This window comes from Phocoena sinus, chromosome 4, assembly GCF_008692025.1.
Source record: "Phocoena sinus isolate mPhoSin1 chromosome 4, mPhoSin1.pri, whole genome shotgun sequence".
Lineage (NCBI taxonomy): Eukaryota > Metazoa > Chordata > Mammalia > Artiodactyla > Phocoenidae > Phocoena > Phocoena sinus.
Window position 1 is genome coordinate 36,751,932 of NC_045766.1, and position 27,130 is coordinate 36,779,061.

General features: G+C 46.5%; 1 long non-coding RNA gene across 2 annotated transcripts in view; it reads left to right on the top strand.

Moving 5' to 3' along the window:
• The first annotated feature begins 12,469 nt into the window (after positions 1 to 12,469).
• Positions 12,470 to 27,130, top strand: part of LOC116753150 — a 37,744-nt gene continuing 23,083 nt past the window's right edge. The window contains exon 1 of one of the 2 annotated variants that reach the window (XR_004349690.1): positions 12,470 to 12,557. This is a non-coding gene — a long non-coding RNA (uncharacterized LOC116753150). Of the gene's footprint in view, positions 12,558 to 22,597; positions 22,734 to 27,130 lie in introns of those variants that run through there. The other variant, XR_004349691.1, reaches the window with a different exon arrangement.

A 27,130-nucleotide genomic window follows, 5' to 3' on the forward strand; every position in this document is an offset into this window, starting at 1 on the left:
ACCATTATTCCAATGACTACCTTTCTCTTTTTTTGTAATATAAGAAGTTAAAGCTAGAAATTTCCTCCAGTCATCTGCTTCTGGGAGAAGCAAATCCATATAATGTTTAATGTAGAATATATTTTTCTGTTTGGAAAATACCCAGGATATATTTTATTTATTTTGATTTTTTGGTTATTTTTAGTCCATAGCAAATTAGAACAAACATTGCTCTCTAAAATTAATCCTGAAAAGAAATGCTGATTTTTAAGTAAAATTATCCATACTTTTTAACTTTATATTATTTCTCTTCATTCATTCATTCAACAAAGATTTATTAAGCTCTTTGTGCTAATCATTATGCTGAGGTGACAAATTAAGAAACATCTGTACCAGATCGTTAATTTCTTGCATTAAATACTGTAAAAAGAGAGGAAGATGAAAACCTGCTTTTCTGCAGATAACAAGTCAGTGTTTGACCACAAAGCATTGGTTACCTGATTTCAAATCGCTTCTAAACAATTCTCCAACACATTTTGAATGAACCCCAGGAGCTCCAATGACTGTGTCATTAATAAACTGTTGAACTCATAATTATTTACAAAGAAATGGATCAAAAAAGAAATTTCTTTAAGAGGTGAAGAACATAAGTTACATATTGCCTGTTGAATGAATTCTCCACTAATTCATTCAGTATAGATTCATGGCTTCAGGAAAAGAAGAATATAAAAAATACATTTAATCAAAAAAGCCTAGATTAAGACAAAAATTAGTAACAGCATCCCTCACTTTGGAAGCATTTCCAAACTCTCTTTCACTTACTATCACCATTGGCCAAGGGCATGCACCATCTCATTTGCTTTTCCCCCACGGTGCACATGGCAAAGGCCTGGACATGCTACCTATTCGCTGGGCTGGGTGAGAGTATTAGCAGAGTTCTCCTGCTTACCCCCAAACAATCTGTGACTGTGCAGACTGTATTTCTCATTCAAAGTAAATTCCAAGTTAGTCTGTACAGAAACACCTTTTGAAGTCATGAAAAGCATGGCAGAGTTGAAAGAAGTGATGATCTAAGTGGTCTTTGGCATTGGGATCAAGCACTACATTTGTTATCCAAAAAACGAGAGTATTTTGACCTTTATCTCTTTATACAGCATTTAGGCAAGAAATGGACTGTGTAAAGATATTTTATTATACTCTGCTCCTTCCTGAGCTGGATAGTTTTTATGTCATGACATCGGTTTTCCTTACTTACAATTATCCCTTAATCTCTTACGTCAATAACATATTCACACATATCGAGTCTCCTTCTGTAATTAGCATTGACTGAATTCCATACCTAACGCCTAAGTAACTACCTGGGGTATGGTTTAAGAAGACAACTCTGAACTGCCTGCATCTGCTGCTACGTCATGCCTGGGAGAAACAGACTCTCCCTTATTGATCTACGAAAAATTTAAAAAGAATGAAAATCAGAGTTTATCAAGTTCATGTTACTATCTTTATGTATTGGCATTTGGAAAAGTCTCTAGTCATGGTTTTTCATTATCACTATGGCTTTTAAAGCCTCCAATATAGTCATTTTGGCAAATGAATGAACATCAGCAACGGCATGAGAACAATGGCCTCACTTTGTGGTGTGATGTGGGGAAAATATTTTTTAATTTTCTAACAGGTGCTGGGCAATGAGTCTTCTGACTCATAGAGATAGTAATTATACCTCTTTTCTAAAGTGAAGCAGCAGAGAGAGAACATACTAAAATTAATGAAGAAAGCAAAACTTAGGTTCATTTTTTTAGGTTCATTTTTTCTATCTGGAGAATTCATGATCCTGAGAGGTTTCTAAAATGAATCATTGCTTTGTGAAGTATAGCTCAGGAGCAGATATTTGCCTTTGTGTCAAAAACAAGGACTCTTAACAAATTGAATCTCTTCCTACCTTTAGATAATTCAAGAAAGATAAAATCTTGAGGGCTTTATAGTACTGAGCAAGGATAAAGCCTTCTTACAGACTGGAACAAAATTCTTAACCAATTTTAACTGGCAGATAAAAATGTATTTCAGAACTGATTTTCACATAAAGAACATTATAATATTAGAACACTCCATGCAGCCAGGGTGGTTGGTAATTGTAAACATACTACATTACGTGAAAATGAAAGCTGATTGATTCTTGTGGAACATGCGTTAGTGATAGCGTGAATCAGAACAAGAAACGTTTTCTCATTCCTTAAGAGGTGAGAGTGAGGTGGGAGGAGGGGTGGGGAGAGGGTTGGTTTGACAGTGAGGTAGTATGACAAAGACCAGCTGAAAACAAGGGCAAAAATTGCAAGGTAGGTGCGCTTGAATGTGAATTGCAAAGGGCAAGTGTATGACCTTGAATATTTGCTCCATGCCTTATTCAGCACCTGTGGCTCACAGATATGGATGTAAAATAGTTCCAAGTCCAATTCAACTCAGTAGAAGATTGTGTTCTCTCTCTCTCTCTCTCTCTCTCATGTTTGGAATGTGATATAAAACAATAAAACAGAGATTGACAGAAAAAGACATTGCTAGGAATTAATTTGCGAAGAAAAGTTCTAAAGACTAGCTGCCAGTCACCCTAGCTCCTGGCATTCCTGCATGTCCTTAAATCATCCTCCGACTGCTGATGACAGCTTCCCTCCCAAGCCCCTTTTTAGATGCTGTTTATTCAGCTATTGTAAACTGACCAGGTTGCAACAGAAGAGCACCCACTTGTACACAGTGGCATGTCGTGCGTCACTTTGCAGTCAGCACTGCCTTATACTGAAGATTCGTCTGTGGTTTCCTTGGGCACCAAACAGAAAACAAGCAAACAAACAAAAGCTACCTGAGATCAGATCTTGCCATTGGCTGTGGAGAAGGACAAGTTATCACAGACGTCTATCCCCTAAGCAGGTCATCACGTAAAGGGATATGGGAGCAAGAACAGCATAAGCCTGAACTTACAGCCAGGAAAGTACTCGTGGGAAGAATGTAGATCACTGAGCTCAGTCATTCTTTTCACTGACATCTACAACTACAGGGAGTGTAAGGATCCACTGTGTTATGGACTGAATTGTGTTCTCCCCAACCCTAAGTTCATATGTTGAAGCCCCAATTTCAATTATAACAGGATTTGGAGACAGGACCTCTAAAGAGGTAAAGATAAATGGGGACATAAGGGTGGGACCCTAATTCAATAGGACCGTATCCTTATAAGAAGAGGAGGAGGGCTTCCCTGGTGGCGCAGTGGTTGAGAGTCCGCCTGCCGATGCAGGGGACACGGGTTCGTGCCCCGGTCCGGGAAGATCCCACATGCCGCGGAGCCTGCGCGTCCGGAGCCTGTGCTCCGCGATGGGAGAGGCCCGCGTACCGCAAGAAAAGAAAAAAAAAAAAAGAGGAGGAGACACCAGGGATGTGCATGCATGGAGGAAAGACCATGAGGACACAGTGAGAAGACTTGCCATCTGCAAGCCAAGGAGAGGGGCCTCAGAAGAAGCCAAACCTGCCAATGCCTTGTTCTTGGACTTTCAGCCTCTAGAACTGTGAGAAAATAAGTTTCTGTGGTTTAAGTCACCCCGCTGTTATGGCAGCCTGAGTAAACTAAGAATCAGGATGGTTTACAGGCATAGTGCCATCCCAGTGCATCCCGTTGCTGCACTGAGTTGCAGCCCAGAAGCATGGAGATAGCCAGAACTCCATGAAAGCCTGATGCACACACCAAATTTGGCTTCTCTGTCAATTCTTGTCTCTCTTGTGCATTATACTAATAGAAAAAGGAATAGAAGGACCATCAGTTAAATTCCATGTGCTGGACACTGCCCTGAGGATGCAAAAGTGACTCACACCGTTGCTTCCCTTAAGGAACTCATCATCTGGAGAAAGCCAAAGGCAAGATGAGTCAGTACTTCGATATAGGTATAGAGAAGGGCTTTGGAAAACAGGAATGACTAATTTTAATTTAGGACATGGAATTATGGGAAGGACAGGAAGGATCAGGAAAGGCTTCACAAAGAGGGAGTTTAAGGAGAAATGTTTTTGTATCCACTGCTCTCTAACCACTTCAAACTTAGTGGCATAAAACAATCACCATTTTATCATGCTCAGGAAGTCTGTGGGTCAGGAGTTTGGATGAGACACAATTTGGACAGCCTGTCTCTGCTCCATAGTGTCTGGACCCCAGTTGGCTAGCAGTGACTCAAACAACAGGGGGCTGGAAGCATCCACTTCCAAGGTAGCTCTTCACTCATGTGCCTGGCACCTGGAATGAAGGACAGGTTCAGCTGGAATGCCGACCAGAGCACCCTAGATGCCCTCTCCAAAATGGCAGCCTTGGGGTGGTTGAGCTCTTACACTGCACTTCAGGGCATCAGTATCAAGTACCCTCAGCGAATGTGGCAGAAACTGCATGGCTTTTTATGACAGCCTCAGAAGTCACAGAACATCGTTGCCACTATGCCCATTGGTTGAAGCAGTCCCACTTAAAGGGAGGAGACACAGACCCCACCTCTCTTAAGAAGGAGAAATCAGATATTTGCTACCATGTTTTAAAACTGCCATATGGACCCTAAAGCATGAATAGGATTTCAGTGAACCTCATGCACTGAAGCTTTATTGCCTAAAATGGTTTTTTTTCTGATTTTACATGAATGCACATTCATTACTTAAAAGAAATGAAAATTATGGAAAAATAAAAAGAAACTTCCTCATTACTTCACCAGGCAAGCTATATGACTGGACCTGAGCTAGGAATTAGAGCTATAACTTTAAGTAAGACATGGTTCTTACCTCAGAGGGTTTCCTACTAAACCATAAAGAGATAACCACTGCTAATATGTTGGTGCAGTCCTTCCCAATTTGAATAAAATGGATTGAGATGATTCCGTACTTACAGGTTTGTGTCCTGGTTTTTTTACACCTGGTACACAAGATAGTGTGAGTTTCCTCATAGCATTAAATATTCCACAAAACTGTGATTTTGAATGGGTGTATCACAAATCATCATATGAACAGACCATTGTTTATTTCCCTGCTGCTAGACATTTAAGTTGTCTTCAAGTTTTGGCTACTACAAAATAATAATGTAATAAATATGCTTAGTCATCTTTCTGCTTCTCTGAAAATTTTCTTAGGATAAAGTCCTCAATTAGTTGAATTACTAGTTCAGAAAGAAAGAATGTTTTAAAAGCTCTTGATTATGGTTTTGCAATTTTGGTTTGCAAAAATATTGTCCCAGTTTGCATTTCCCTAGTGTGTGTTTGAGGAGCATCAAGGAGCAGAACACGTGGGAAGCAAGTCTGTTCCCCAGGTACAGGGTGGAAAGATTTGGCCCAGTCTGAACTGAGTAAAAGAATACTGCAAGAAACCAAAAGGCAGGTTAGAAACCATAGTCAGCTAATAACCAGCATGGGCTTGGCAACTAAAGAGATGGATGCTGGGAGATGATTACTATGGAGTCTGGGTAAATGAAAAGACTTCCCTGGCTTCAACTTTGGGGCAACATTCTGAAACCAAGTGTGACTTAAGGGATGCTCAGAAACCCAGGTTCATTGTGCGTGTGAATTAGGGCTCCTTGGGTGGTAAGCAACAGAAACCAACCCTGGCTAATCTACACCAAAAGGGAATTTACTGGAAACACAGCTAATTTCTCAATGGCTAGGAAACCAGGCTCAGAAACCAAGACAAAATGGACAGGAACTGAGGAACTTCATGGGCAAGAAGCAGCACAGAATCAACGGTCTAAGACACAAGAACCCCTCACCAGTGTCACCTGGGCACACTGCTGTGGATGAGGAATGACCTCCAATTGGATTCTGTCTTTTGATGACTTTGCTCCAATTTCGGATTTCAGGGAAGGCAGATCTGACTAACCTCAAAAAATCTGAGTGCCTGACCTTGGGCCAGGGACAGGCACGCACCTCGACTAACAGCTGCTGGTATGTGGAAGAAGTAATTCCCAGAGGTGACTCAGAGCACAGCCAGCCCAAACCAAAAATAATCTACCACTTTACCTGGCAGGGGAAGTACACTAATACTTAACCAGCATTAATCTCTGAGCCCAGAGTCGCTTACCTGACTGAGCCCCTGCCTCCCCACCCTGCCACGCTCCCACCAAAGTAGGGTTCTGTGGAAATGAAAGAGACTCAGGGACCGTCAGGTTTTGATGAGACATGGATGAGAAACACTAAATTTGAGCCACAATGTATGAGGCACTGTGCTGGAAGTCAGCATGAACGAGCAATTACAATAAATCCCGCTTTAACTTGAACAGAGTTTTAGCCTCTTCCCCTCCCCACTCCTTTCTCATCTGGAACACTGGGCTTTGACTGATTAAAAGCAACCAGGGAGGGCTTCCCTGGTGGCGCAGTGGTTGAGAGTCCGCCTGCCGATGCAGGGGACACGGGTTCGTGCCCCGGTCCGGGAAGATGCCCACATGCCGCAGAGCGGCTGGGCCCGTGAGCCATGGCCGCTGAGCCTGCGTGTCTGGAGCCTGTGCGCCGCAAAGGGAGAGGCCACAACAGTGAGAGGCCTGCGTACCGCAACAACAACAAAGAAAGCAACCAGGGAGCGAGTGGACTGGAAGGAATCTTGACAGAGGGTCAAAGCCAGGACCCACATGCTGCCTTCTGCTTGGCTAGAGTCCCCTCCTCCGCCTGGTGAGCCGATGTGGAACAGAGGAGCCAGAAGATATTGTGGCCTGGCTTTGTTGGGGGGATACTGGACACGGGTCAGGACATGGGCTAACTTTAGGAGGCTGGCTCTCCCCAAGAGCTCTCCCCGTTAAGGCAGTATCTCCCAGCCTTGTCTTTCCCTGCCAGCTGATGGGAGTTACTCCTCATTCTGGGGTATGAACAGGGTCATCAGCCCTGAAGGTGCATCTTGTACTTGGGAACCGGAAGAATAGACCAGATTGCCCTGTCAGATACCCCATCATTCAGCCAGGCAGTGACAGAACGAAAAGAGGGCGCGTAAATCTCAGGCACAGAAGCAAGGTGACAAAGATTCATTGCACTTGGGAGACACAGAAAGTCACAGGGTCAGGGAGGTGCTCCTAGGATGGGAGAGTGTCACAAAGGGGAAGGAGGGCCCGTTGGGACAGGAGGGTGGTCAGCAAATGGCAGCTCTGCCCTTTCTGGGAAGAGGGCAGCAGCCCTGGTCTCAGGTTCCCATCGTTTCTCTTATTGGGAGAATCATCATGGGATGCTGCTGAGTAAGACATTCCCTCTGGTGATCAGGACTATAGTTAATTAATTGCTCCCTTGGGAAGTGGGTGTTGGGGCACAAGGTGGGGAGAAGGGTCCTGCATTGGCTGCCAGAGTCAACGTCTGCCTTCAAGGGCACGTTCTAGAAAAAACTACAGGATCTTCACATCTGCAGGGCTGCGGCAAGATCCCAACACCTCCCTAGAAAGACCTTCCAGCACCATGGAGGGGACTGGGGATGTGGCTGTTGTTCCAGGCCCCTTGCTGAGCAGGGGAGGGTGGCCTTGTCATCAGGGGCCAGGGTCAGAGCAGGACGGAGAGGGCAGGAGGGGCTACGGTGGCCCCAGCACACGCAGAAGTGAGAAACTGCCCGGCCGTACAATGTGTAAAGACACTAACAACGTTCTGATTTTTCCCGTGATGAACACTTCAATACTTTTTTCTGAAATATGAAATTATTTCCAATTCTTTCCTCCCATTTTCCAGGGCTTTGTCTGCTTAGTGTGCTTTGGGGTAACTAAGTGCTGGGTGTGGCCCCATGAGGCCCGACCGGAGGGACTTTGCTAACTGTGTGGAGGCAGCCTGCACGCATCACAGCAAGAATTGAGTCTAGACGTGCAGCGCTCCCTGCCTGGAATCTGTGAGTCACCGGGCTGCTTTCCCGAGGAAGAGAATGTCTGTCCCGGCCAGCTCTGCCCTCCCCAGGGCTGCTCCAGGGGAGCCCGTCAGCCCTATCTGGGGGCAAGGCTGAGGGACTGAGATCAGGGAAGAGTCTGCAGGGCTATCCAGGGTGGACTGTCACCCCGGAACTGACTTGTGCCCATAGTCTCCTTCTCCTCTGGGCCCCTCAGTCCTGGTCAGAGGGTCCCCGCATCCCGGGTGCGGCCACCTTGCCCTCACCCAGATCCCACGTCCCCTTCAGTACCTATTTTGCAGACTCGTCCTTAGAAGTGCAAAATCTTCCTTCAGCACCTGTGCTTCAGGGCAGAAACTGTATTTCATGTCATTCTTGCCCTTGTTCCCATGTTTGCTCCTGATGCAACAGGGCCTCGCTAAGTCCAACTGCATCTCAGCAGAGTTTCTCTTTCAGTGTCAGAGAGGAGCATGTGGTATCGACAACCTGTTTGTTGCCTCCAATCTTTGATTTTCTCATCAGAGGCCCCCAGCTGGCTCCCCACATCTGAAGGCAGCCCACAGAAATCAAAGGTGAGAGCAGTCAGGTGGTTATCACTGTGGCAGGCAGACGTCCTCTCAGCAGCTGTGCTAACATGTGCTGCCCCAAACCTCAGGCCTTTCCTCAGCTGTCCCGCCTCTGCAGCTCTGCAGGCCTCACTCCCCATCTCCCCACCCCCCAACTCTCCCCACCCCCAGGCCCCGGGAGGTACATGATGTGATGAGGGGGGCTTGCGTGAAAGGGCAGCGAGTCAACACCTTATATAACAGCTCCAGTTTCTACGTCAGCGTGAGATACATGGAATCAAAGTCCCTGTGCAACCATTAATGTGTAATGCCTCAGTCACTGCTTCACAAACCAATCTTTAACGCCTCAGCGAGGAAAAAAACAATCCCGCAGTTCTCCGGGGCCCTGAACCTTGAGTCCATCACGGCCACTGGGGCCTCACTCAGACTCAGTTCCCAGACATGAAAGAGTGTCATAGCGTAAAAGAAAAGCAAGGGTGGTGGTTTGTGCCAACACCGAACACTGTTTGCCATGTTCGAGCCAACGCACTTCATCACAGTTCCACCTGCCTGTGGGCTGCCGCCTGGCTGATGGATGGCCTCAGCATCTGGAGGCCAAAGGGATGACCCGTGGGGTTACCTCCCTGCACACCGAAAATATTCCAACCATCTCCACCCACAGCTCTGTGGCTTGTGCCAAAATAGGTGAACACCTTCCTTGAGTTTGTACGTGTTGATTTATTAAGAGTGATGTCTCCCCACATCCTGCTAGGAAAGAATGTCTTTCATTTCAGCTTTTGTTGTTGTTATTTTTTTCCTGTTCTGTCTTCCTGGCATGACCCCAGGCACCTCTTAGTAGCTGTTGTGCTGTCTCCAAGACGACAACCTCCCAAAAAAAGATATTCATATTTCACAGAGGATGGGCCTTACCCTGTTCTCTCTTTCCACACCCCACTTAAGAAAATTCCAGTGTTTGGCAACCTGTCAGTGACAGCCTGTCAGAGTAAAATATTTGGCCAGAAGCTATAAACAGCTGCCTTCTGCTGATGTATTAAAACAATAATGATTATAGGAGTAAGGAGCAGGTCTGGGCAGCTCCTCACTGGGCAAGGTGCCTTATACTTCCGCTCAGGAAGGTTCCCTCTCCTTCGGGAATCACCTACATCAGTGGTTCTAAACTGGGGCCATTCTGACCCCAAGGGACATGGACAATGTCTGCAGGTATTTGTGGTTGTCACAACTTGAGGGGAGGGGGAATGCTACCGGCATCTGGAGGGTGGAGGCCAGGGATGCTGCTAAACACCCTGCAATGCACAGGACAGTCCCCGCACCAAAGAATGATCCGACCCAAACGTCTCTTGTGCCAAGGTTGAGAAACCCTGACAATATCTGCTAAGTCACCCCTACTCTTATATGACATTCCAAATAGTCTGTGGTATATACAGAGAAATCTAGAGTGGAGGTATTGTCACCCTTCTTCAATTCACTTAAACTTCATTAAAATGTATCAAACGTGTCTACTTGTGTAAGCGTCCACAGATAGGATTGCGTCTCTGCCTTCCGGAAGTCTAATCCCAGCCGCGGAGACAGACACATATACAAACCACACAAGGGAAGATAAGCCAGTGGTGTTGAGAGTTGTCTCCTCATACGAAGGGCTGGGAACCTGAGACAGAGAGATGAATTCCCCCTGGCCTGGAGGGCAGGCGGGCTTCAGAAGTCCTCAGAAAGGAGAATTCACACTGTGAATTCACGCTGTGAATACAGACGAGGAAACCCATGCCTTCAAAGTGGGACAGGAAGCGCTGAAGGCTTGGGAAGAACTGAGCAAAGATAGGGGCCTGCCTGGTGGGAGAGGACCAGAGGGCTGTGCTGGTGGCTGGCATGGGCTGCGGGGTGCTTTGGGACGGAGGATGAGGCCAACTTTCTTCTTTTTGTTGCATTTACTTTTTTTTGAATAACAGGCCACATATTTCTGTGTCAGATTTTCATAGTTTCCCCTTTGTTTGCTACGGTAACATTACTAGTCAGTCGAGAATCTTGCCATTTTTATGCAGTATTTAAAGGGGAGAAGAGTTTTCACCTAAAATGTAAATTATCAAGTTCCTCCTGGGGCCAGAACCAAGTAAAATTCTGTACTTGGTTCAGTTGTTACTAACTTTGTGTGAGATCCAATTTGTTTTTAGAAAAACTCACTTTGAGTGTGTATATTTGGAAGGATCTCAGAGTCATGAGATTCTAGGAATGGAAGAAACCTCAAGAAATGCTCAGGTTCAGTTTTGTCCGGTCCAGCAGACAAGCGCTGATCATCACCCTTTCCACACGTGAGACCATTACATTTCTGTATATTTCAGACAGAGAATAAACCTATACTAAACGGCAGGATTTTTTATTGGAAACATTGGCTAAGGGGTACAGTTCTTCAGATTTGGGGGAGTAACCATTGTCCAAGTGGTTCTGCCCAGAGTTGATGGCCCAGAGATCAAGGAGATAATCTTAGCGCACTCACGTGTGTGTGTGTGTGTGTGTGAGTGAATGCAGGGCTAAAGGGCAATAAGAAGCCACCAATCTCAAGATTTATGGGGGTGAGGTGTCCTCATCTCTGCTGATTGAGGGAGCAGAGCCAGTGAGATCTCCTATAAGCAGATGTGTGGAACAGTTGGGACTGTTAATGGTCAGCAGCTGAAGTCCATCTGGAAAGTGTCTGTCCAGGGATTCCTTGGGTACTGGAGCCATTTTAGGAAATTCAGGCTTTTGGCAGAGCAGACAGCCTCCCTTGGGGGCGGCAGGGGTGGAGGGTGGATCTCCCCAGGGATCTTGAGTGCCTGTGGCTACCAAGAAGCACTCCAACCCAGGTTTCCCTGAATCCAGGCTCCCTGGGGACCCTCCCACCCTGGTTCAGAAGCTCTGCCTTGATTACAACTTGAACTGAGATGACCTTGTATTTTCCTGTGAAAACTGCACCCCTATTCACGTCAACATCCGCAATGTGGGGCTCATTGCTGCATCATCTGTCCCACTCCAGGGCAGGACCCACCCAGGAAAAGCCCTGATTTTCTTTCTAAGGGACATCCCTAGTTTACCATAGCAAATGGATTATTTCCTCAATAGTAAGCCACTCAGCGTGTGACTCAGAGAGCTGCTTTTGTCAGGTCATGAGATGAAGAAGGAAACAGTGTGGGGAAACACCAGATCCTTGGCTACCCCATTTCCTAAAGCGAGCCTTACCCCTGGCGTCATAAAATGACTTTGGCAGCCTTCTACCTGCCACAAATGAACTGAAAAGACAGATGTGTAAAAACCAGATCCTTTTTGTGTGACAACATAAATGCTTTACGAGATCCCTTTACGGCAGCCACTAATCACTTACTCATCTTTTGCTCAACCCAGGGATGGTCCCCTTCTGCTCAGAAGAAATAGAAGAAAGGCAACTTCCTATAAAAACAGACTTGGGAGGAATCCACGGCAGGGAGAAGAAAGTGGGGAGATCATTCCTGGACATGGCTTCTAGGGATTGGCAGTACCTTCCAAGATAACGCCAATCAGGGTCATAGTGGCTGCCTCCCTCCCACCCAGGAGACGCCCAGGCTGCCCTATGGATTTTCAGGCTCCTGGTCACTGGCTCTCTGCAGGAAGTCAGTTGTGCATTTGCACTGGAATGAGTGCTTAGGGCAAAGGCACCAAGCTGTCACTGGTTAATATTCTTTGGAGTAGAAGCAGGTACACATCAAATCTACTGTGTGTGGCCCTTCACATCTCCTGAGCTTTCTAACACGCCTGGTGACATAGGAGTGATTTACCAAAGGCAAAGGGCATTTGTGTTACACCGAGGGTCTGTTTCCACCTTGGATCCCCGGTCTTCTTGTGTGAGTCTGGAGGCCTGCATCCTTGTTCTCAGAAACTGTGGTTTCAGGGGGCACCTTATTCCCCAGGCCGACCCCCCCAGGTGCTCAGCTGCGGCCTGACTGTGGCCATCACTTCTGGAGTTTGAACTGCAGGTTATTTGTCAGAATCTTTGTGATGCCCTGATGCCCTGCTCAGAGCTATCATTTACCAAGCATTGATTCTTGCAGGGTGTTTACATATGTCGTCTAACTTAATCCTCACAGGGATCCTGTGCTCACTTTACGAGAAAGGAATTCTGTCCACGCCGGCCACATTCACCCAAACTGACCCACGTAGACCCAGCTAAAGGTAGGAGACCAGACAGCCCCTGTTTGAGCATCCTTATGGCACTTGCTGTCTCTTTACAGGTTTGATTTTTCAAATCGAGTTGCTATTTGATACTCTAGTCCTACTACTGGGAAAGTAATACCAGGGAGATGGGGGTGCCTTGGGTATGGCTGGCCTGAGGTAGCAAACAATCCAAGGTGGGGAGCAGTAAGTCTTGGGAAATCCCAGCCAGCTGCGCCAGTAATTCAGCTTCTGTTTCCCCCAAAGCAGCTGAAATCTAGGTTTTGTTTTCGTTTTATATAAGAAAACTTCTAGTTTTAAATGTTGCAGCTGATTTTAAAAATGAACGAAACAAAACTTGTTTAACACCCTGCAAGCGAAATAACACATTTGGGAGCTGGTTTGCAACTTCCAGGTTAGGTTTTCCATGAGATATAGAAATTCAAACATGGGATAGAACAGGACCCATTTTCTTTTCATGAAATATGCTTTTTATTAGAGTGTATTAAAATCCTCAAACTTCAGAACAAAGTTCTAAAAAATATAAATGCTTAGGTATTTTTGTCACTAACTTTATTTTCCATATTAATATCACCTTATATTCATACGACAGTTTACACGGTGCATTAAGATCGAGGCTATTGTCCCATATATTGCTCACAAGGCAGCTGTGAGGTGTGCACTGTTACTTCCAGGCAGGGAAACTGAGGCTGAAAGAGGCTCAGCCACTGACTCAAAGCCCCAGGACCACACACTGTCAGCCTGAAACCCAGCCACAGCTTCCCAAATCTTCTGTTCTTTTCATTCAGTAAACCTTGAATTTTAGTTTCTTTCATCAGCACTACTATACCAATAAGTATTCTTCACTCCAGACCACACAGTTTTTTCCCCAAGTCAGCTCTAGCATGAAATAGAAAAGAAATCATAAACTCTCCTTTAACCTAGCACTGAGCTTTTTTTTAAGAGGCCAATAAGGGAGAGGGTGATGGCTCTTAACCCAAGGTTGGGGTGCCTAAGAGTGAGTGGAAGGAGGAAACCTGTACCCCCTGCAATTGTCTGCAACACTGTGTGGAGAGGTGCCCTGGGCATGTTCTGGGGAAGGAGACTGTAGCTTCCTCCGGAGGGTGTCCAGCTTTCTTGCAGAGGGCGAGAGCTGTGCAGGTTTGACTCCAAACCCTTGATCTTTATCGATACTGAATCATAACTTAAGCAACCTTCCTAAATCTGCAAACTGATTTTTCCCCAATACGCTCCTCTATCAGGAAGATGTAACTCAAGCCACTTTGCATCTGAAATTGGTCACCACCAACTAATTTAATCCCTTGCTTATCAATGGCTTATTACTATGGATCCGGCTGTGTTCCTGCAGGACAGGCCTCCGCAGTTGTTAGGACCTTGATCAGCCCTCAGACTTTATAGTTGGTTTCTTCTTAAAAGGCCCAAGCCCTTTTTTCCTGTAATGAACATTGCAAAACATTTTTGAACAAAATATAATCTTTTCATGAGGAATAATTACTTTGTGCTAACATGTTAAGAACCCTCTACACTGTTGATGGGAATGTAAATTGGTGCACCGACTGTGGAAAACAGTATGGAAATTTCTCAAAAATTAAAAATGGAACTGCCATATGACCCAGAAATTCCACTCCCGGGTGTATATCCAAAAAAAAAAACAACAAAACACTAACTCGAAAAGATACATGCACCCCATTGTTCATAGCAGCATTATTTATAACTGCCAAGATACGGAAGCAACCTAAGTGTCCATCAACAGATAAATGGTTAAAGAAGATGTGGTATATATATACAGTGGAATACTACTCAACAATTAAAGCCATTAAAAGAATGAAATTTTGCCATTTGCAGCAACATGAATGAGCTTGGAAGGCATTATGCTCAAGTGAAATAAGTCAGAGAAAGACAAATACTGTATATCACTTATACGTGGAATCTAGAAAATACAACAAACTGGTGAATATAACAACAAAAAAAGAAGCACTCACAGATATAGAGAACAAACTAGTGGTTACCAGTGGGGAGAGGGAAGGAGGGACAATATAGGGGTTGGGGATTAAGAGCTACAAACTATTAGGTATAAGCTAAACTACAGGGATATACTGCACAACACGGGGAATATAGCAAATATTTCATTATAACTGTAAATGAAGTATAACCTTTAAAAATTGTGAATCACTATAGTGTACACCTGTAACTTATCTAATATTGTACAACTATACTTCAGCTAAAAAAATTCTTTTAAAGAATATGTAAAAAGAAGAACAAAGTAAGCAATAAAGTAACAGGCATTTCTTCTGTTAAGAAGTCTTTCTGGACAATGCAAGAACCCATAGCAGGAACTTCTCACTAGATGGTACAAAGAGCACCCAGGGCCTAGAGTGTCACCTATTTCATCACCTTTGCAACTGTCTGTGGGAGACAACGTGCAGAGAATTTTTATAGCAGGGGGTGAGGAGCCCCCCAAAGATGACATCATAGGGAACCACAGCACAGGTGTGGAGTCAGGTGGCCTGGATTTGATATTCAGCCTTGCACCAGCTCATGGTGTGACTGAGGATGTCATCTTACCTCTCCAGGGCTCCTGAGCTCCTGTCTCTCTGACAAAATGACCTCTAGGGACAAGAAGGTCAGAAGGGAAAAAGGAAACAGGAGTAATATCTACCGAGAACCCACCAGGTTACCAGGTCCCGTGCCTGGTATTATCACACTCATCCTCTCATTTAAATCCTCACAATAGAGGGGCTCCCCTGGTGGCACAGTGGTTAAGAATCTGCCTGCCAATGCAGGGGACACAGGATCGAGCCCTGGTCCTGGAAGATCCCACATGCCACGGAGCAACTAAGCCCGTGCGTCACAACTACCGAGCCCGCGTGCCACAAGTACTGAAGCCCGCGCGCCTAGAGCCTGTGAGCCACAACAAGAGAAGCCACCACAATGAGAAGCCCGTGCACCGCAACGGAGAGTAACCCCCGCTCACCGCAACTAGAGAAAGCCTGTGTGCAGCAACGAAGACCCAACGCAGCCAAAAATAAATAAAACAAATAAATTTATAAAAAATTAAAAATTTTTAAAAATAAGTAAATCCTCACAATGGGACTTTTGGATCCGTGCCCAAGGCCACATGACTTGTAGATGGCATGGCCAGAATCCAAAGCTGGGTCTGTCCAACCCTAAATGGCACAGTTCAGGGGATCTCAAACTCCGCCCATGAAGCACCTCCAGCAAGAGAAAAGACTGACCCCTTGGATTAGTTTGCTCAGAGCTCCTGTAACGAAGTACCACGGGCTTCAACAAAAGAAATATGTTGCCTCACGATTCCAGAGGCCAGAAGTTTGAAATCAACGTGTCAGCAGGGTTAGTTCCTTCCAAGGCTGAGAGGAATGATCTGTTCCAGGCCTTCCCCTAGCTTCTGGGGGTTTGGTGGCAACCATTGGCATCCTTGCCTGGTAGATACATCACCCCCATCTCTGCCTCCACGTTCACACAGCCTTCTCCCCATGTGCATGTCTGTGTCTCATTTCCGCTTTTTATAAGGACGCCCGTCACACTGGATTAGGGGCCCACCTAAGGAATTACATCTGCAATACCCTATTGCCAAATAAGTTCATATTCTGAGGTCCTAGGAGTTAGAACTTCAACATATTTGGAGAGACACAATTCAACCCATAATACTACCCACTTCAGGAGTCTCAGGGGTGTGGCTTATGGCATCAGCTACGAGCACAAAATGTTTCTGAAGCATCGTGCATTATCTTTAAAATGTATGCAAACTGAGCACACAACTCCATTGTTAGATCACTATTTCATATAAAACAACGTTTCCCAAAAGTCTGTGAGTAAAATTAGTGATCCAGAAAGCTGCTCCATGTTGATCCTAGGGATCCGGGACCTCACATCTTTTCATGTCTGTAGAGGATGCTCACACCAAGTGTGAAAGCCTCTGAGAAGCAGAGACACCGGTAAGGAAGAAAAGGCACATTTAACCTAAATGAGCACGAAGAATATTGACTGAGACAGGGCTGAACAAGAAGTCATGTGAACTAGATACACAGAGAAAATACAGAACATCCCTGACCAAGATCCCTGACCCACAAACCAGACCAGTGTGGAAACAACACTTGCAGAGAGCCCTGTTGCAAGCACATGGCTTTTCTTCATTCTCTCCTCTTTCCTTTTGAACAGAAATCAGCGTCGCACAGCACTGTTCATCCCGTTTCCCCAACACAATGGCTTTTGAAGAACATGCTTCTGAAGTGCAGGTGCCGTGGGGACAAAGCTGACGGTTGTGGTAGTAACCAGCTTTGTAACACACTGGTCAGATTCACATTTTTCTATTATAGTAAATGTGCCTCAAGTAACGGAACTTACTAGCAACACTAACCATGGCCATACTGTTCTTTTACTTCCTAAGAAATAACATTTTCAGAAGTGACAAAGGACTCCGACAAAGGCCCAGCAATGGAAGTGAGAATGACTCAAGTGGCAAAAAGGGCTCTCGATGTGATTCGCTTATTGCCCCACTTGGTTTGTGACAGAAAAGTGGGTCGAGCTGATGCATTTCCACACGCTGAGGACCTACCGCCAGTCCCGTAGAGCTGCACTCCCTCCAGAGCCCAAGCTGGAGAGAGCCTCTGATGGACAAGACTCCAAAGACAGCACCAGATACCTTGATGGCCTGGAAAAAGAGGTGGCTTTCTGCTTTCCTTGCTTAAAAACATGGGGACCACGGTGTTCTTTTATTTTTTCCCCTGCCCCTCTATTAGGAGACATACGAACTTCACAAAGGCATTCCTTGTCCACTTAGCAGAAATGTCTATCAAAATCAGACCACGGTCAAGGAGAAGACATCCCACAGGATGTGGCCAAGTGACAAGCCTGGAGAACACACCTGACACAAGGCTATCGCTCAGGGCAGCCATGAGGCTGCAGCTCCACTCAGGAAAAACCCCTACTGATGCCTGGGTTCTGAAAGCTGTGCACAGAATGCCAAAGGTCACTCCTGAGAGACCCGGCGTTAGCAAACACAGTGGCCAGACCCCTGAGTAAAGTATATAAGGACAGAGGAAGATGGTCCTCAAGGGAAGGAGGGAGATAGGGATCAGAAAAACCAGAGCCTGCAGGGGCCATCAGCCCCCTCCGGCGAGCGATCAGCTCCCCCAGGGCAGTGGGGACTGTTCCCTTCTCTAGGGAGATGAGCTTTCCTCAGAGGCAGGGCTATTTCATCAGGCTTTCCCACAGCCCGAAGAGAATATCTCATGAGATCATCCGAGTCCCTCTGTCCTGATCCCACATCCATCACAGCTATTGCTGTTTCCCAGGCCTCCCGATAACGGAAGGCACGGTGTCTACTGGAAAGGTGTCTGCGCAGGAGGGGTAACCGGCGCTCGGTCTGTAATGTAGCAGAAGCTGTAAATGATGTCTAAGGATTGTGCACATCTTTCAGCTCTCACTGCGCTCTCAGATCCCAGCCTCCTCCCTCCCTCCCCCATCAGCCCACAAGGGTCATCCCTGGGCAAGCTGAGACAGACAGAAGGGGCCAGGTACCCAGCCAGGGCCTGGAGCCTGTGGCCTGGGGGCCCTGCATGCACTCTGGACCACATCCACGCTGCCCACGTTCAGAGCTCAAACCCTGGGTAGAGCTCTGAGGAGATGAGCATTTTAAGGCAATACGGTCGCGGTCTGGTTTGCAGCCTGGTTTTGTGTGAGTTATTGCCCCCAGTGGCTTATTAACTACCAAGGAAGAGATAAAAATCTAGTTTTTCCCCAAAAGGGAGGAGCAGATCCCCAGGCACGATATCCTCACCAGGGTAGTGTCCAGGCTGGGGACAGCAGGCAGCCCTGCCCAGCACCTCTGGCCAGCTGCCTCTCCTAGAGGTTCGTCATGTGCCCCTCAGAATTTGTTGAAAGTCAGTGGGATTCCTGAAACAAGATGGGATTAAGCCACAGAAAGCAGGGCCCAACCCAGTGGTAATGATGGGGGGGAAAAATGGCCCCTAAGGGGAAAAGAAAGGCAAAGAGGTGAAGTATTGTAATTTAAATGCATTTTGGGAGACTCTCCCTGAAACTGGCTGGGCCAGGGCGCCACACTGGTTATATTTTTCTAAAAAAAACCCAGAAAACCTCCAAAGAAAGGAAGAAACCTTGGTTATGATCATTCTTTTCCTCCAGCTTTTATCCCTTAGACAGTGGCTCCCCAGCAGCGTGTCTGCCCCCACCCCAACTAAAAAGGACACTTGACAATGTCTGGAGACGGTTTTAGTTGCCGCAACTGGGGAACACGACCAGCATCTAGTAAGGGAGAGATGAAGAATGTTGTTAAACACCCTGCAACACACACGCCAGCACCGCCCCCACCTCCCCCCCCCGCCCCGACAAAGAATTATCCCAAAATGTCAAACAGCCGCTGCTGAGAAACCTTGCCTTCAGAGAGTGATTTTCCTGGTCTCTCACCAACTCACATGCTGCTAAACCAAACAAAATGTATATGGGGGATTCATAACAAGAGAGGGCTCGATGGTGACCGAGAACATACAGCAAGTCCTGAACCATCAAACACTTTGAAGAACACCAGCAGACAGCTCTAGGGAGCCACTTCTCTGAGTTTAGGCATCGTCTTCTGAAGTCCGTTAAGCATCTAGCCTCTCACTGTGTTACAGTCAAGTTAATTGGCAAAGGGAGTTCCATGGAACCTCTGTCCTCTAAGAGTTTACAATATGAGATGGAGAGTAATAACTGGGCAGCGCTTTCTATAAAGCTGAGATGAACAAATAAAGGGAGAAGTCAGGCCATGCCAATTGTACAAGCTGGGAGCTGAGTATATTCTGAGAGATGGTGAGGGAGGATAAGAGTCAGCACAGGTGAGTAAGGTGGCACTAAAGGAACGTAAGAGACGGCCTTCAGATGGTGCCCACCAGTACCATCATTTATCTATACTTTCACTAAAGTATGCACTGCATGCTTCCAGGCAGTAAAAGTACAGAAGGCACAGTCTCTGTGCCCCTAAGATTCACACAAATAAGCAAAATACAAAAATGTCATTTTGAGAGGTACAGCAAGTGGATGTTATAGTGTTTGGTGAAGGGGGTGATGCCTGCACGTGGTAGAACTTGCATTTGACCTGGGCCCGGAGCCTGGGTGCCGCTGGGGGCAGCTGAGCTTGCCTGAGAGCCCCAGACCAGGGATGCAGGCTGGGGATTAGGTATCAGGCTGACAAGCATCTCTGTAAAGGGCGTTCTGATTTACGGTATCTGTTCTGGCTTGTCTTTTGGCCACTCAGCAAAACTCTCTGTACTTCAGTTTCTCTCTCCTTCCCGTTTCCAAGCAATTAAGACCATACCTACTCTTATTAGGAACCACGACCGTGTGAAGCCCTGTGGAGCGTAGTGGCAAGATGATCAACATCAGTGAGGTTCAAGAGAGATGTTAGCAGTTCTTACTCACGGGGCCTCTAGTGTTGTTTACGTGCCTCTGACCCCACTCAGTAACAGCAACTCAGAAACCTACCCAGGCAAAAAGTCACACGCTTTGAAGACATACTAATGTTTCAATGGCCTAAACATTTTCCAGGACCAAGTCTTTACCAGAGCTGCAAACAAGCAGTCAGATGGACTGCCCTGTGAGCTTTCTCCTCTACCATGAAGCCACAGAAAGGTCAGCAGCCGGACACAGAAAGAGGAGAAGGGTCCTGAATAAACACAGACAGTTTAATCAACCATGAAGAAAACCAGGAGTTGACTGAAAGTGCTTTGTCAGGAAGAGAAGCGAGGCCCCTGCCCTCAGAGAAAGGCGAGGAAGGTTGGAGGTCATCTAGCAGCAGAGATGGCCACTGACCACAGAGGCCACTGCGGAGGCACCAAGGGCCTGGTGGGGATGTCAGGGAGGGGAGGGGTGGCAACCAGCGTTTGGCTATTTTCCAAAGAATAGGACAAATAAACGTTCCCTAGAAAGAAGATGGAATTTTAGCTCAATAAGAAGGGAAGATACTGTTTTAAAACCTCCATAATTACTTAAGAGTTGGTTACTCCTTCAAGCTTATGTCCATCAAGCCTGTCATTTCTGATTCCAGACTCCTCAGGGAATTTTAAAAACTGGTTTATTCAAATTACATCAGTCTCCTTTACTTGCATCTAAAAAAATCAAGGTCAAGCTATGTTGATGTGAGAAAGAGAATTTAGATGAATGAGGGCTGACACAGAGTCTCTGGCCCTGTAATTACTTTCTTTGTAAACCTGAATACCGGATCAGATGGATGCCTTCCCCACACTTTTTGTCGTATTTATGGAATACCTTTAAACAATGGAATCTGGAACCTCCAGCAACGTTGTGTCCAAATATATCCAAGCCAGTTTGTTTATGTTTTTAACTGAAAGTCAAACAATTTTACACCAACTTGTCTATGGTATCATTGGAAATGCATATTTTTAGAAAATTCTTGAGAATTTTGCATACCATTAAAGTAACTTGACATCATACTTTATATTTCCCAGCTGTGATTGCTGTTGGAATGAAACCAGGGGAAGCATTCCAGAAAGTCTTCAGCCTGAAAGGTTTGCTTAAAGAATTCTGATTCCACTAGAAAACCGTTTCTTTTAAGATGGCTTTACCATTTTCCAATGGCTCATGTAATATGGTTGGTTTGTTCTCATTACAATTAAAGGTGCAATTCATTCAAGAGTCTTTAACTTCATTAAAGCAAGGCTTTCTATCAATGTTATCAAGCACTGATGGGCTTCTAATCCGACATTCTCAGCAGGTAGGAAAACAACTTCCAGACCCTCTGATTTTGTATGGAGCAATGCTCATTTCTACACAAAGACTTTCATTTCTGTGATCTGGCCTGGTAAAATGTTGATTCCTTCATGCTCAGTCTAGTTTATTTGAGTCCCAGGTCTGTGGGCCTGATAATATATAGAGGAGGATAATTTATATGGGAAGACAGTTGTGCTGTTTATATTCAATACTTGAGGATTAGGAAAAATTTAAACCAATTAAGAATTCCCATCATCAGGAGTTTCTTAGAAGGAAATGACTTTTCAAGGCATGTGGGAATTATCAAGAACGTAATTTTCCCCTGAGATGATGTGTTGGTACACAAGAGGAGTGTTGGCAGGATATCCAGAGGAACTGATAACTCGCACATGAGGAAATGAGTCGCTACTTTCAAGGCTACATGACAGGAGACCAGGGCATATTTTCCCCATTTATCTTTTCATTTTAAAGAGTAGTGGAATTCGGTTACATCTTGATTGTTCAGTATAATAAAGGATATGTGAGACAGGGATAGAAAAACCACAAATGGTGATAAAATAAGAAAACCAGGGATTACTTTTTTTTCCTGTTTATTAACACTCACACCGAGCTGTGTACTTTGGTTACCATGGCCTCGTGGTATCTCATGTCACAGGCCACACCGTATAAAATCACAGAGGCCACGACAGGCAGGAAGAGAGGCGGGGCCTCGTCTGAGTAATACAAACAGCCCAGTGTGTTGGATGTGAGCCTGGGTGCACTGCGGCCTGAGGCGCCCAGCCCAGGAGCCGGCTGGCTGCCGCCCCACCTCTTCTCCTGCCTCCGCCTGCCCCCTAGTGGACGGCCGTGGGAAAGCGCGGGAGTCCGCCTAGGGGTCTTTGCGGGGGCTGAGATGCGACTCCCTGAGAGCGGGCCTCCCCCAGCCCTGTTCCCAGGCACTCTCGGTCAATTTCCTGGAGAATCAGGGTTCCGCCTGGCATGCTCTGAAGTCTCCCTAGGATGAACACCATCATTTCCTATGTCGTCTTCCCCATTTTCCTCTGCCTCTGCCTGCCTGATCCCCCCCGCTGGCCAGCACCTGCCCTTGTGCAATCCCCACGAGACATGCCTTTTCTAGAAAGGACAAATTATTCCTTCTTTGGGTCCTGCAAACTGTAGAGAACCAACCCAGTACGGTGCTATTGAACCCATTCCCACTGTAGGGGCCTCTTATGCCTCCTATATGTCCCTATAGCCATTCATTTATTCATCAGGTACCTACTAAATGCCGCACCCTGCGCCCGGCCCTGGAGACACGGAGGAAACCGGGCCAAGGTTCCCGCCTGCCTGGAGGAGCACACAGCGCAGAGGGACAGCTCATCCATCAGCTGCCGTGTGACGAGGCTCACACCTCTACAAAGACAAGAGTGCAGCGCTGCGGGAGCGAAGGCGGTGAGGGCAGAGGCTTTCTGGATTTGTTGTGGGTTCTCGTCACAGCAGGCTTAGCCCCACAGCTGCTTTGTTCGAACGACTCGGAAAAGTAAATGCGGCTGGCACGGGCTGTCCGGACCCCACACACCCCTAGGATACCCTGGCTGTGCTGCGCATTTTCATCCCTGCCCAAGTCACAGAGATGCGATGGTGCTGACAGGAGGCAGACGTCACCCGGAGCCCCTCAGATGGGGCTTGATTTTCCCACCGTGGCAGCCCTCAGCTCCTGCCAACACTCTCCTCTGGCTTGCTCACTTCAAGCCTCCCTGAATTTTCCTGAGGCCCGGGTTTCCCACATCGCTGATTCACAGAGATGGAAGACCTAGAAAAGAAAAAAAAAGGTAACTCTCTCAAATGACTCAGGAGCCCTCTTGGACCCTGTGATCTGTGTATCGACCTGCACTGTAAAAGCTGAGAGTAATAATATTGTCAGCTGTGTAAGGAAAGCTGGAAGAAAAACAGATTAACATTCTTCTGAACTCCTGGCTCCTGGCAAAAATTAGTGTCGTGAGGATGGATTCTCAGCCACGGTCTGACAGCGGAATACCTCATCCAGAGGTGAAGACCCCCGGAAGATGACAAGTTCCTGGGGCCTGGGCCGCATTTGCTCCTTTTCTCTTTCCCTCTCTCTCTCTCTCTCTCGCTCTCTGATGAAGTAAATGTTTGTGGGATGAATGGTTGCCACCTCCAGCCCTGTCAAGCCCTGGAAGAAACACGGACTGGCAAATGAAACCAACTGGCAGGCCCTAGACGCTTGCATTTAAGATTCATGAACAAAGAAGAGGAAATGACTTGTGTGCTACGAAACTACTGAGAGATGTGACGGCCGAGGAAGGATGGGAATCGCCTACGGGAGAGGAGCGGGTGGGGGGACAATTCTCCGCCGGGGTCGGGGCGGGGGGTGTGGGGCACTGGTAAGAGGGCGCAGAAGCACCAGCGGGGGAAGCCAGAGCAAGGCGGTCATTTCGCCCCCAGCGGAGAAGGGTGGAGCTGCGGGTCAGCAGCGGATGGCGCCTGCGAGGTGTTCAGAAGGCATAGCCAGAGACCTCTGGGAATTGACCCGAAATCCTTGGTTTTCCCTGAGGCGGCTGTGGCCTGGGGGAAGGGAAGTTACATATAGCTATAAATGTTGCGCACTCTGCAACTTTTGCAATTAGTCTAAAGAAACTCCAACATCCTATTTTAGGACGGCGTGCGTTCAAATTATCATCCTGTGCCCCAGCTCTGGGTTCCATGAAGTCCTTATTCTTCCCGCATTCCTGCTTTTCCTCCATGTACCCTCAATAGCACCCATAACTCACTCACTTCAAGTCAACAAATATGGATTGAATGCCCACTCTTTGCCGGGTCATACTAGGTACCAAGAATACAACGTCAGCAAACACAGACATGATCCCTGCCCTCATGGAACTTACACAATGGAAAAGGAGACGACCTTGATCAAATAACCACACAAATTAACATGACACTGCAATGTGTGGTGCCCCAAGTACATAATAAGGGGTTTGATTTAATAAGGGATATCAGGGAAATCTCTGAGGAATTGATGAGTGAAATGAAATCTGAAGGAATAGGATTAACTAGGGCAGGCGGGTCCGTGCGGCATGGCGCTTGTGTCTTCAAAGTCGTGAAAGACTCGAGTGTGACCACAGCACAAACAGGGAGGTGGGCAGCATGCATGATAGGGCTGGATTCGAGCCAGGCCATTCACAGGGAGCCACTGAAGTGCTTAAGTGGACAGGCGATGTGATCAAATGTGCATTTTAGAAAGATTGCTCTGGCCACAAGAGTTTGGAAAGAAGAGCTTGGAAAGGGTCATAAGTGGATGTCATGAGACCAGTTAGGAAGCTGTTATAGGTGAATTCAAGACTAGGAGAAGAGCCACAGAGGAGAGAAAGGGGGAAGATTCTATATAGGAGGCACAACTGTCAGGACGTGGTGACAGAGTAGATAGGCTTACAATGTATTCCACACCTATACCATCTTCCAACAACCTCCCCTGCAATGAGCCCTCTCTTCATGGGCTAGATTGCTATACAAATACAACTGAGATACAAATACAACTTCCCCCTCTTCCAGGTTTACCCCTAAGGATGCCTTCCTTCATGGTTTCTTTCTAGCTTCCTCTAGAAAGGAAGGGAAGGAAGGTCTGTGATGCCTGGAACATATCAAAGGTCATGGATTGAAATGACAACTCAGATTACAGGACTGTCAACTCCCGTGACCTTAACTGAAGGGCTGAGGAGTTGATAGCAGACCAAGAGAGCCTTACAACACTGCAGGCTGCTACAGTGTTGGATCTGCTGATTGAGTTGAGTGCTTAAAATTCATGTATTGTCCAATTAATCAAAGTATTCTTCTACCACACATTTAGAGGATGCCATGTAAAATTTCTGCATCAGCTGGGGGTGGAACTAGCTACCTAGGATCCTTGCTTCTGCAAAACAGCCATTGATCTGTTCCAGAAATGGTGTTTTATCACTGTGCTGTGCTAACAGGGACTGGAAGGGACTGGAAGATGAACAAAAGTGTCCTGCCTTCCAGGAGTTGCAATCTAGCCCATCTGCCAATCAGGACAGCACAGCATGAGTGATAAAGTACAGGCAGAGGCGAAGCCCAGGGCAGGGGACAGGAGCTCTGTCTGGCGGCGTTAGGAAGGTTAGGAAGGTTTTCCAGAAGACACATCTGAGCAAGGTGTCAAGGGGTGAGCAGAAATTTATATGGAGAAGAGGAGACTGCTTATTTCAGGCAGAAGAAACAGCTCATATAAAGACACAAAAATACCTAGGAGTAAGATGTAGCCAAAAAGTGGGCCCATGGCGGGGGCTATAGCAGGAGGTGAGGCTGGAGACACACCTCTGGTGAGGTCACTGGAAGCTCCTAACTACCTGCTTAAGGGAATATTAGTGTTTCTATTATATAACAAGTTACTCCAAAACTTAGGTGCTTAAAACAACAGTCATGTATTATCTCACAGTTTCTGTGGGTCAGCAGTCCAGACGTAGTTTAGTGGTCCTCTGGCTCCGGGTCTCACAGGCTGCAGTCAAGGTGTCAGCCAGGGCTACGGTCATCTCAAGGGTCCACTGAGGGAGGCTCCGCCTCCAGGCTCGCTCACATGGCTGTTGGCCGGCCTCAGGTCCTCACTGGCTCCTGGCTGGAGACATCAGTTCCTTACCACATGGGCCTATCCATAGGGAAGCTCATGACATGGCAGTTATGGCAGAGAGACAGACGGAGATAGAGAGATAGAGAGGGAGAGAGAGAGAGAGATGTACAAAAAGACGTCTTCTGTTATCTAATCTCAGGAGTGACATCCCATCACTTTTGTCATCTTCTAAAGGGTCACTAGGCCCAGCCCATATGGGTCACTAGGTCCAGCCCATGTGAGAGGACTAGTAGATGATGGATCCTTGGGCCGTTTTAGAGGCTGCCTGCCGTAGGTACCATAGCTATTTCAGGCGCCATCCCAGCATTATTGCGTTCCACATAAATTATAGGTAAAGACGTATAATTTCACTGCGTATTAGTTTGTTTTTGTCAGTGGGTACACTCTGGTCCCCAGGAGCCCTGAAGAACAATGTGCTTCATTTCACATCTCTCCCTAAGCATTTTATACAACCCACTTGGCACTCATGCTGTTATTATTAGAGGGATTCAGCCAAAGCTGCCTGTGAGGATAGAGATAGATGGGAAAGTAGGGAGGCAGACAGAGGAAGTGATCAGGACCCCAAAGTGAATAAAGAAAAAGGTTACACGCCAACTGAAAATCAGAAATGAATCTGAGTGGAACTAAGTATCGAGGTTGACAGCTCATAACACGATGCCAACTTACCACAGCTTGGCAGTGCCCTTGGTTTTCCCACATGCAACTGAAAATAGCTAGCATTCATCCTGAGGGAGTGCTTCTAAAATAAGTAAATACTGGGAGCTATACCTCACTGCTTATTCAGGCTGGAAGCAGTCTGCAATTATTTTGCTGAAATTAGATACAAACTAAGTTGCCACTCCCGGAACCCTTTCTCCTGTACCATATCTCAGGAAAAAGACACTGAATTTTGAACTCGAATAGTTTAGATTTCTTAAAAATAAATGTGATAGCTGATAGGATATATGCAAAGGCAGATTATTAATACTAATCTCTTGTGAGACCTAATCTCTTCAGGAGCCTGGTTTTCTGATCTTCAGACCTGGGTTAACTTGCTAGGGACACAGTGACAGTCCGGTAAAGGTGACTGGAGGGACGGATCAACTTGCCCACACTTGAATATACTGTGTGGCACCACCTTAAATTAAACCTGTTGGGGATAGAAGAGAGGGGACTAGCATAGGATCGTCCGCTGGGATGGATATGGCTGGCT